Source organism: Zalophus californianus, chromosome 2 (assembly GCF_009762305.2).
Source record: "Zalophus californianus isolate mZalCal1 chromosome 2, mZalCal1.pri.v2, whole genome shotgun sequence".
NCBI lineage: Eukaryota > Metazoa > Chordata > Mammalia > Carnivora > Otariidae > Zalophus > Zalophus californianus.
In genome coordinates, this window is record NC_045596.1 from 104,841,408 (window position 1) to 104,853,964 (window position 12,557).

Sequence of the window (12,557 nt, forward strand, 5' to 3'; positions counted from 1 at the left end):
TACCTAATTCTTTCACAATCTCACTTTCCTCTCTGACCTCAGGAACGCTTTTACTGTGCTCTTGAGAACTCACTACTGATAATTAGAAAAATCCCCTATATAAAAATCCCCACTATGAATGTTCTCTCCACCTTCTTACCTAAAGCAGACTGACTGATGAACGTGATCCCACTGTACAGAGATTAGGATCCATAAATTGCAACTCTCTCAAGTGTGTATGTGCGGAAGCTCGTGTGTATGGGGTGGATGTTCTTCCCCAAACTCTATTACCATAAACCTGGAGGTAAGAGTGTATATTCTCCAGGCTCCTCATTGCCACTTGCCTACATTTTTTTCTCCATTCATCTTAAAGTCTCCAACTTTCTGGAATTATAGGTCACTTCTGTATACTATTTGAAGATTTTATCATCTAAATGCACCACGTTTTCTTAAATAATTTGTTATGATTTCAGTCGACATACCAGATCCTTATAGTATCCTAGTCTTCTATTACTTTGACTTCTTTTCCTGTATTTCATCTCACCTATTCAAATTTATGATGAAATATGAAAAACATATTTCTAGGTAATGCACCCCTACCATTATCTCTATTTAAACACTCCACTCTGTACCACAGCCATTAACCTGTTCAATATTCTCCCTCTGATATCCCAATTCTCATAACTTTTCAAATACAATGGCACCTGCAATTTATTAAATATTTTCAGTTTTCATCCTCAAACTTCAGCTCACTCTTTTCTTATGCGGCTTTCAGAAGTTCTTCCCCGGGACACCTGGATGGCTTAGTTAAACAACAGACTCTTGATTTTTGGCTCAGGTCATGACCTCAGGGTCATGAGATGGAGCCCTGTGTGGGGCTCTATGCTCAGGGTGGAGTCTGTTTGTTTCTCTCCCTCCCCTCGCTCACACTCTTTCTCTAAAATAAATGAATAATTAAAATCTTTAAAGAAGTAATAAAAATTAAAAAAATGAATTTCTTTCCCACGTATATCTTTAATCACAGTGTGCTGGAAGCAGTTCCTATTGCTTCCCAAGAGCATTTGTGTGCTCTTCCCACCTCATATACAATAATGCCAAACTGATAGCTTAAATATTTATACCACATAGTCAGTAAACATTTTCTAGTGCACTACTGTCTTCTAATCCCTTATGCTCACACTCATTCACATTTTCCTGATGGTAATGTGTCTGTGAATATAGACCTGGCTTTATCTTCTCTGCACTTTGATCTCTGTCTCTGTGTCTCTTGTCATTTATACTATGCCTCTTCTTTTCTTTATAACCCCTCTCTCCACATTTCATAATTATTTGTTCAGTTATGTAAAGTCTACTTCCCCCTATGAAAACAACCTCCATAAAAGGAGAGGGTTTTTTTTTTTTCAGTTTGGTCCCTTCTGCTATATGCAAAATAATTTAGAATAGTTCTTAGCACATTAATATTAATAATAATTATCAACAAATTTTATTGAATTAATTTTGAATAAATGATATGAATAGTTTTGAAACATATTTATTTCTTTAATTATTTAACATATGTGCTATTCCATAATTTTAGTGCAATATTGGTAACATAGAATCATAAATCATCATAATAAAATCAACTCCCATAAAAAATCTGCATTTTAAGAAGTAAAATAGTACCAACCCAGTGTTTTCTCATCTATCCCATTCTCCTTGTTCCTCTCAGAGGTAACAATTAAATTAAATAGGGATTTATTATTTCCATGAATTTTTAAAGTAGTTTCATCATAAAAATATACTGTTTGGTTTTTAAAATGATATCATACCTTGTGTAGTTTTCAAGAACTTTTTTCATTCTCATATGTGTTTTTTAAATTTAAGATATTTTATGTAGTTGTGTGATTTTTTTTTTTTTAGTTTTGGTTTATTTTCAACAAGTGAACCCATGTTTTACTTAGTCACTTTAACGTACATTGTTATTTCACATATTTGAAGACATTGTGAAGAGTACTATTAAGAAAATTCTCATAAATTCTCATAAATATTGGCTGGTACACAGTTCCATGATTTACTTTGGAGTAAACTAAACCAATTGTATTTCTATTTACTATCAAGAATGATTTTATTTTTTTTAATTTTTTTAAGATTTTATTTATTTATTTGAGAGAGAGAGAAATGGAGATAGAGCATGAGCAGGGAGGAGAGGGAGAAGCAGGCTCCCCGCTGAGCCGGGAGCCTGACCTGGGGCTCCATCCCAGGACCTGGGATCATGACCTGAGCCCAATGCAGATGCTTAACTGACTGAGCCACCCAGGTGCCCCTATCAAGAATGATTTTAAAAATAAAAATAATAACATTTAAAATAACTTAAGGGGCACCTGGGTGGCTCAGTTGGTCAAGTATCTGCCTTCAGCTCAGATCATGATCCTAGGGTCCTCGGATGGAGCCTTGCATTGGCCTCCCTGCTCAGTGGGGAGTCTGCTTCTCCCTTTCCACTCTCTCCTCCCTGCTCATGCTCTCTTTCCCATATGCTCTCTCTCTGTCTGAAATAAACAAGTAAATCTTAAAAAAAAATAAAATAACAAAATACAAAACGCTTAAGAATTATAAGATGTGAAAAAAATCTACACTGATAAACTATAAAACTGCTGAGAGAAACTAGAAGATTTAACTATGTTGCAAAATATACAATATTCATCTAGTAAGCAATTAGTACCATTAAAATGTTAATTCTCTTTAAATTCATCTAAAGATGCAACACAATCTCAACCATGATAAACTCTTAACTCAAAAAACTTAGTATTGTATGGTGACTAATATAATAAAATTAAATTAAAATTTAAAAAAACAGTATTTTATAATTCAAAATTTAATACAGGTATTATTTATATTGCAGTATTTGGAGTATTGTGCAAATTCAAGTCACAGTTACTTCTAACAATGTGGAGAATCAAAAGCTTAATCTTACAGTAAGTATTAATGACTCCAAGGATCTGGGAAGGACCCAGGTGTTCCTTTTTTTTTATGTTATGTTAATCACCATACATTACATCATTAGTTTTTGATGTAGTGTTCCATGATTCATTGTTTGCGTATAACACCCAGTGCTCCATGCAGAACGTGCCCTCTTTAATACCCATCACCAGGCTAACCCATCCCCCCACCCCCCTCCTCTCTAGAACCCTCAGTTTGTTTCTCAGAGTCCAGAGTCTCTCATGGTTCGTCTCCCCCTCTGAATTCCCCCCCTTCATTTTTCCCTTTTAATGTCAGGAAACAAACTGAGGGTTGCTGGAGTGATGGGGGGGTGGAGGGATGGGGTGGCTGGGTGATGGACATTGGGGAGTGTATGTGCTATGGTGAGCGCTGTGAATTGTGTAAGACTGTTGAATCACAGACCTGTACCTCTGAAACAATAATACGTTATATGTTAAAAAAAAAAAGAAGAAGAAGAAGAAGAAGAAGATACCAGGTGTTCCATTTTTAAGAAACTTTCAGGTGTTTGTGTTGCATGCAAAGTTGGGAAGAGAGAATCGTATCTTTGTACTCAGTTTTAACTTAAAAGACTTTGATTTCCTGGTGTACTAATTCTGAATAAAATGTCGTCATTGAAGTCTAAGCAGTACTGCAAAAGCCACAACTTTAAATTTTTGCATTTTTGCACTTAACAGAATACATCAATACTTAAGAGAGTAAACTTAATTATTTTGCATGTAAATTTTATAAATAATCATAATTATCTGTTAAAATGATACTGGAAAAGGAAATATTGTTCAATACTTCATAAGATAGCAAAAATTTCATATGCTTTATAAAAGTTATGGAAATGTGAATTATAATTAAATTCTATTATTACAAAAACTGAAAATTATTTGTTAGAATTGCAAAAGCACAATATATTGAGGGTTATTTGAGTGTTTTATTTTAAAATTGCCGTTGCCAAACATCAAAGAAAAAAGCATAAAACCTTGCTAATGCACCTAATACTACACTACAAATACTACACTACTACACTACAGGTTAAATTTTTCTCCAAACCATCTGGAAAGCAGCTAAAACTCTGAAGCATGAGCACAGATAGCCCTTTTAATTTTTATCCTTGCCAGTGTAGGTCTTTAAAACATTTTATAACTTCTAAATCAGACATGTTAATGTTACCATCAGGATACAAAATGGTAGCATGATCAAAGCTCAAGAGCCTGATATTCAACAAAATTTCTCGTGTTACATATTGCATATTATCTTGGGTTGTAATTTATGTTGAGAATAAAATAAAATAACATGAAACAAAATCAAATGCAGTATATCTCAATAGTATATTTACCTGGAGTATGCCCAGTCTCTATTTGTATAAAATGGTGTGTGTGCCAAAAACAAAGAGTCAGACACTTAACCAACTGAGCCATCCAGGTGCCCCTGAACTCACCGTTTGAGCCCACATAGCACTTACCAGATATGGAGCTTTAGTCATTGCCTAATATTTTTGCTTTATTTTCCCCATTCTGAGACATAAGGCATTAATATCTAACCAGAAAAATGCATGAAAATAGTGAGGTACATAATAAACTTTCAGACAAAGAATTCCTTTCATTTCTATTACTTAACATATTAATAGTATTACTATTGTACTAGTATAGTATACTATAATATAGTATTCTAATATAGTATTACTAATATACTTATGTAGTCTATTAATATAGTATTACGAGTCTACTATTAGTAATAGTATTACTAATTCTACCACCACCGGCGCTGCTACTTGCACTGGACGCCTGTTTGAATATCAAAAATCATGGGTTTAATTTATCTATACCAAAATATGTGGTGTTAAATGGCTCAGGGGTTTTGTAATATTTTTCTTCATAGTATGGACTAAAATCTGTCCCCCATTAAGTTCTATCTATTTTTTAATTTTTTTTCTCTTTATGGAAACAGCTTCCCACTGTTTCCATACCTGAGAAAAAGTGTCATATCTCAAGTTTGTTTATCCCATTTTCTCAATCATTTCTCATGTAAAGTTGTTGCTATTATCATTATTGTCTTGTCCTCCTTTATATATGGTTTGGCTTATCAGTGTTCTTTGCAAATGTGGTGTTGTGAATCAAAAGAAGTATTACACAGTCAGAACTTCTTATACAATTAGTGTTATAAAGTCAGGAAATATGTTTCTTTTTTACATTTTAATTGGGAAACTTACTGTTAACTTTAGAATTTTGATGTCCTGTTTCCATTAAACTTCCTAATATTTTGATGACATTCTTTTCCTGGCCCCTTTAATGAAATTAATCATCTAACTGTCATGTTTTCACCTCTTAATTATTTCTTTTTTAAAGTACACATCTGTCTCAATATCTATAATATTTTGCATTATCTCTTTGCTTGGCTGTCTCTCTTATGGGACTTGGCGGGGGGGTCTTTGTGTATAGGGAAAACCAGATTCATCTTGATATCTCCAGTGTTTTTTAAATAAACATATCAGCAAATGACTGGATTGGGGATTCTAATTTAAAAGTCCAAGATCTGGTGTTCACTTTTAAATTAATATACTTAGTAATAAAATTTCCAATCATAAAACTCTTTCCAGTAATTTATTTAAAATGATGAACCAAAAAAAAATAAAATGATCAACCAAGAGATAAAAATCATCTACAACTTACCTCTGGAATATGTACATTCACTATGTAAAATATGAGCATTTTTTCCTTTAATGCAAAACACAAAGTCATTTTAAAGGGTCATTTAGATAATGCTATAATATTATGAGTACTGGCACAAATAATATTCAAAACATATTCTAAAACACAGAAAACATTATATCTATATAATACTACATTAAAAAATAAGATTTTATCTAGAACCCTTTTCCCTCAGCTCAAATTATTAAGTTTAACAAATTAGCTTTTTTAACAAATGTACTTGTCTTAATATCCAGGCCCAAATCACAAATTACTAATGCAGAAAACTTCCCCTCTAGAAATGTCTATAAAGAAATAATGATTTTCTTAATAACCTAGAAAACTGAGGTTTTAAAAAATGCATCATAGCATTTACAGATGGTAAAAAATTTAGATTTTCAAGAGCCATCCGTTGATGAAAACTTTAACTGCTATTTGTTGGCACTTGTTTCAGGATAAGTCATTTCAATTTTGTATCTATTTTTAGTAAAGTTATTTCATAAAATTCAACTCATTTAAGATACTGCTATCAAGTGTTAATAGAACAAACATGAGAATGTTATCTTCAGTCATCTTAGAGCTGAAAAGTGTTCTAATGACAGAGTTTCATCTAAAATTTTTAATTTTTAATAAGGATATTATAATTAAAAATATTTTTCCATGCCAAGGCTATAACTAATACTAAAGTAACTAAATAATTAATTTGATAAACTCAGAACAACTTAATTGATTTTTTTTAAAATCAGTATTTACCTTTATCTTAAAACAAACAACAAAACAAAACTAAGTGTTCTTTAACCAAAGTTTAAAAATTCTTTTACATCTAACATTAGCTTCTCCAAGGTTTAAGTATATTGAGCCTACCAGATAATTTAGTTTTTAAGTCAACAAATCCTTTAGTGACTATTAATGACTGCTAGCTCAAAAAAGTGATGTTCCACATTGAAAAAAACAAATTACAATGTTTTCCTTCATTTTTATCCTCCTAGATTTACTATCTTTTTTGATATAATTAACTATCAAATGACACTGACATACAAAAAGTCATTGGAAAGCATGTATTAAATTCTTGTCCCAAGTGCTGCATTTTAGCACGGAAAATTTGTTGGACCCTGAAATATCTTTTATAACTTCTTAGAGCAATATTGGCTTAGATGTGAGTCTCTTTCAATATATATTATTCTTTATCCCTCCAAATTATTCTCAAAGTCACTATTTAAAGAAAATGAAGATGGAAAAAAGTTGGATTTATTTATACCTTTTGAACCTTGAGACATGTAGCACTCAGAATGAAATCTATATAAAGTTTTTTGAGATATGACTTTAAATATCAGTCACGTAAACACATGTTTTAATTGGGATTCTATATGAAGTAGCAATTCATTCAATTTTCCTATCCAAAGAAGTATTTTTTAAGTAAATATTAAGTACTTGCTAAATAATTAATTTATTATTCAAGAGATTAGAAGTAATGAAATCTTTTTCTCAGTTATATACCTTATGTCTTCATAGCAGTGAATTATTTTCTACTTTAAATAAACATTTTTATTACCATTTTTTATGAGAAAAGATCTCCTTTGCCCCTATGTATTTTCTACTCATTTTGTACGATCTCCATGAAACCTTATCTGATCATGAACACTTCAACCACACACAATTTTTTCTCCTCAATCCTAACTCATTTCACAACAAAATCTTCATGTCTTTTGAATCAAGGATTCCCCTGAACTTATTTCAGAACTATTGTGTAAAAATTTTATGTGCTTTGTCACCCTATTTTCCTTCTACTATGAAACTGGAAGCTCCTCAAGGCCATAGGCCATGTGGTAAATTTCATCATACTTTGTCACAGCACCAACACTGAACAATGCACAGAACAAGTAATTAAAAAATACATTCTGAATTAACTTACGGTTTTGCTGTTTATTGCAACTAATTTTACGTCAGAAGAACAAGTGCGTGGGGCAAACAGTATTTAGTCTCTAATAGGCATTGGCATAAGCGATTGTAACTCTGGCAAACATCATGCTGCCAGTCTAAAAGAAAACAGCTGGCCAAGAACCAACAAACTGAAATACTCAGTATTTTTTTCAAGGGTAAACCTAGGGTAAATTAAAGCTCTGAAGTCTACTAAAACAAGAATAACTAAAACATATAATTTATACTTTTTTTTTCTCCCTGTCAACTAAATAGGCATGGTTTTATAAGCATAGTTTAATCCAAAAAGCAGATGTAGTTTTTCCTTATGATACTAAATAGAGCCAACTGGCTTGCATAGCACTTTTTCTCCCTGTGGTTATTGGAAGTGGCAGGTTGAAAGAACCAAGAATTATAATTTCAGGACATGGCAGTAGATACAAAGAACTGAGTTCCAATCCTTCAGAGGAAATAGAGAAAAAAAAATGGAGAAGGAATAAAAGACAGACATTTAAGGGAAGATTACTGACATTAAAAAAAAATGATGTCAACCAGAGATTGCTTATGAAATAAGCAGTGACAAACCCGAAAAGCAAGTATTATAAGTCCCTACATAGCTCTTTAACATGTATGTAAAAGCCTCCTCTATGTTAAATAGATCAATGTCTATTCAACAAATTTGTTTACATTTGCTATCATTTGATTACTCTCCCTGATAATACATAAATCCCTTCCTCAAAGAACCCAAGAGATCATATTTTTTCTGGTATGATGGCTTGGGAGGCTTTAGTTTTTTAATCTATTGACTGTTTGGATAGGTCTATGGATTTCAGAGCCTATATGGGTCAGATGGCTAACTCATTTCTGCATTCATACCATATAGGTTAGTGCCTGCTACTCCTTAGCTACTTTTTGGCATTTTTATATACAGGATTGTAATATTCAGATGAGTTGAGTATATACTTTTCGTAGTCAGAAAAACCTCATTCTGAGTCCAACTCTGAAACATTCAAGCTGTAAGATGTAGGGAACGTGCATAAATTTTAAGACTCTTTTGTTTTTGAATTTATTAAATATTTAAATTAAACTTATGTAAAGCACTTCACTGTACACCTGGCATTTATTAAACATTCAATAAATGGAATTGTTATTAGTAATAACAAGCAAACCTAAGGGCATTACAGAATTTGATCTTATAGTGAAGAAGACACATGACATTCCAGTTCTCTTCTGGGTCACAAAAGAAAGGTTTTAAAAGTCCTGGCACATTGAGCATTCCAAGCTTGCTTTTGCTTTCAAAGTCCTAAGTCGCTAAATAGAACCACACTGTGGCAATCCAGCAGAGTCCTTAATAGGACTATTCACCTTGATTGGTGAAGGAGCTAAACAACTCCTCACAAAGTTGGAATTATCAGTGAAAGTCTTACACACTTTCAATTCACATCAATAGCTAGCTTTAATACAGAATGAGGCAGTTCAGTTTCAGTTTAGGTATTCAGGATACCAGTAAGGAAAATTAAAATTTGAGCATATATTAAAGACCTTGTGACTGCAGGCAATAAACTGAGAATAAGGTGAAATGGTTCATAACTACTTCTCTCCTATGTATTGTGTTATATATCAGGAATTCAACAGTGTTTAACAAGAAATACAGGGCATTTTTGTTGAAATTGGGTTCATTTTGTAGCTAAATCTAGTGTGGAATGCATAATTACATTTCAGTGTGGGTGCCAGGAGTCACATGTTCTTTGTGCCTTGTAAGCTATACAAATGTGCCAGAAGAGGAAAGCCAAAACTTGGACTCTTATGTGTGTACTACAGGCTTTCAAAAGGCTCAGTAATAACAATGATAACAACAACAATAATTATAAGAGTAACTAAAATGTTGAGTGTTTATCATATATATGCCAGGTACTGTTTTGTATTCTTTACCTATATTAACTCATCTATCATCACCAGAACTCTATAAGTCTTATTATTTTCCTTATTACTTAGGGTCCTCCAGAGAAACAGAACCAAAAGAATATTTATAGAATATATATACATATAAGAGGAGATTTGTTACAACAATGGCATCATGTGGTTATGGAGAATAAGTCCTGTGATCTGCCTTCCACAAGCGGGAGAACCAGGAAAGCCTGTTGTCTAATTCAGTTCAGGTTCAAAAGCCTGAGAATGGGAAAGAAGAGGGTAGATGTTTTAAGTCCTGGTCTGAGTCTGAAAGCCCAAGAACTAGGAGCACTAAAGTTCAAGGGCAGTAGACAACAGATGGATGTCTCAGCTCAAGCAGAGAGAACGAATTAACCCTTACTATGCTTATTTGTTCTATTCAAGCTCTCAGCCCATTGGATGATGCTCACTTGCATCTTGCATTGGTGAAGGATATCTTTACTCAATCTACTGATTCAAAGGCTAATATCTTCTGGAGACACCCTCACAGATATATCCAAACATAATATTTTACCAGCTTTATTGGCATCTCTTAGGCCAGTCATGTTGACACATGAAATTAACCATCACATTATCCAAATTTTACATACGGATAAACTGAGGGTTAGAGAGGCTAAATAATTTCCTCAAGGTTAACTCTAGGTAAATAAATAAGTTTAAAATGATTTTATAAATTTGAATACATCTTAGGGGATAGGAGTAAATAATTTGTCTAGTTTCTCTTGCGAGGAAAGCTCTACTGCTGCTAAAATGAATTATATATTTATTTTTATTTAACATTATTTCATAGTTCATATTAAACTTTAAGTTAATATCTGATAATTCTAGATTATTTTCTTTAAATTACATTTTGATTATATTTTGATTACATGCTATATCATAAAAAGTATGAATTTTTAAAAATCTTTTAATTATCTAAATTTAAGATAGATAAGACATGGTGGTTTCTGGTAGCCTCTCAGTCATTCAGGAAATACAGATTACTACAGAGATATACAACATAGCCTGCAATTTATGGAGACTGGTGGTTAGTACTCCACCAAGAACCTGCTGGCTGAGATCTAACTTAAGAATCCTTGCAAAGCTGCAGGGTGCCTGGGTGGCTCAGTTGCTTAAGCGACTGCCTTCGGCTCAGGTCATGGTCCTGGAGTCCTGGGATCGAGTCCCGCATCGGGATCCCTGCTCAGCAGGGAGTCTGCTTCTCCCTCTGACCTCCCCTCTCTCTCTCTCTCTCAAATAAATAAGTAAAATCTAAAAAAAAAAAAAAAAAAAAAAAAAAAAATCCTTGGGCTGTTGCATCTCAACCGAGGCCACAGGGAGGCTTTTCTCCACAAAGTAGGATCAGATTACTTCTTATTACCAGGATTTTTCTAGTATCCACATTTCTCAGAATCTGGACTCAATAATTCATAGAATTATTGAAAGATGTTATCCTATCTCTACAATTCATATTTTATTCTCTATCATCAAGTTCTTCCCATAATAAGTGGCTTTGTGCAACTTCACTCCCTGTTGAGGAAACCCCAATTTCTACCTATAGGTATATGACCTGCCCAATACCTCAACCAAAGAATCACATAGTTATCATACATAGATCTCAAAATACTGCATTTACATTAATACAATAAAATACATAGGATTATGAGAAAAAAAACAATCATGTTGAAATAGATGGTCTTTATACTTTATGCTTTAAATAAATAGATATAGTGATGGGTCCAATTAAAACCATAATTTTGAGGGAGGAGTTAAGGTGGCAGAGTAGTAGGGGGACCCGAAGTTGGTCTCATCACTTGAATCCAACTAGATAGTTACCAAATCATTCTGAACACCAGAGAAATCAATCAGAGATCTGAGAAAACAAATGCTGCAAGTCTACAAGTAGAAAAGTGACCACCATTTTGAAGGTAAAAGGTATGGAGACTTGAATCTGGTATGATATAGCTGGGGATAAGGCAGAGGGGGGGGGCCACTTAAGGAGGGTACCACAAAGTATTAAAAGCAGCAAAGTACAAAATTAGAACTTTTAGAAGTCTGCTAGAGTGGGAGACATGCTTGACTTAAAGATTCTCAGGTGGTAAAGTGGGGCAGAATCCCAGGTGTGACAGCAAGGTCTCAGGATCCCCAGGGTCACAAGAAGAATGGGTGGTGCCTGAGTGCAGCAGAGTTCCCAGGCATAGGAGCAGGTAAGCCAGCTGAGAACAATGAATCTAGGTGCTGGCTTTCTACTCTGTGTTGCCATAAAATGCAAACTGCTGCAGGTTGTGCAACTGCTTTCCTGGGAGGGGTCCAGCAAAAGGCAGAAGCCTGGTAAGACCACCCCATCCCCCACCCCAGGAGAAACAGCCTGGGTCCAGTGGCGGGAGTGGCTAAAATTTGGAGTTTTGAAACTTAGTTGTGTGCCTAGGATAAGAAAGCTTGGTCACAGGCCAAGTGAACACAGAGTTCTGATGGAAACTGGGGAGACAAGAGTGATTGATTGCTTTTCTATGATGGCTTCTGAAAAGTGAGGGGAGTGAATTTTCATCTCTAGGGCTAGAAAGTGGGGCAGAGCCATATACATCCTGCCCATCAGTACTGACAGACTTCAAGGAGCAAAACAGTGCCACCTAGTGGCACCCAGATCTGCTTATACCAAGCCCTGCTTCTGCGCACTGGAGGTGCATTTCCACCAGGGCAAGTCCAACTGAGAATCAGCACAACAGGCCCCTCCACAAGAAGACCAGCATAAACAACTCACTCTCACCAACTTTACTGGTCATAGAGGGCTGCAAAACTCTTGGAGAAAACAGTATACAGCATTCTTTGTATATTTTTATTCTTTAGTTTTTAGTATTATTTTTTCAATTCTTTTTTATTTTTTATTTCTCTTTATATTTTTTTGTTTCCTTTCATTGTATTATTATTTTTCTTTCTTTCTTTTTTTTTTTTTTTTTTTTTTTACTTTAGGATCTAGTTTCTTTTAATAAGCAGACCAAAACACATCCAGGATCTAGCTGTTTGTTTGTTTGTTTTCATTGTTATTGTTGTTTTTGCTGTTGTTTTTCTCTTTCTCTT

General features: G+C 33.9%; 1 long non-coding RNA gene across 1 annotated transcript in view; it reads left to right on the top strand.

Annotated features, from left to right (window-relative positions):
* LOC113924181 overlaps window positions 1-12,557 on the top strand; it is a 62,101-nt gene that overhangs the window by 14,573 nt on the left and 34,971 nt on the right. The window contains exon 2 of the long non-coding RNA XR_003520569.1: window positions 2,858-2,930. This is a non-coding gene — a long non-coding RNA (uncharacterized LOC113924181). The remainder of the gene's footprint in view (window positions 1-2,857; window positions 2,931-12,557) is intronic.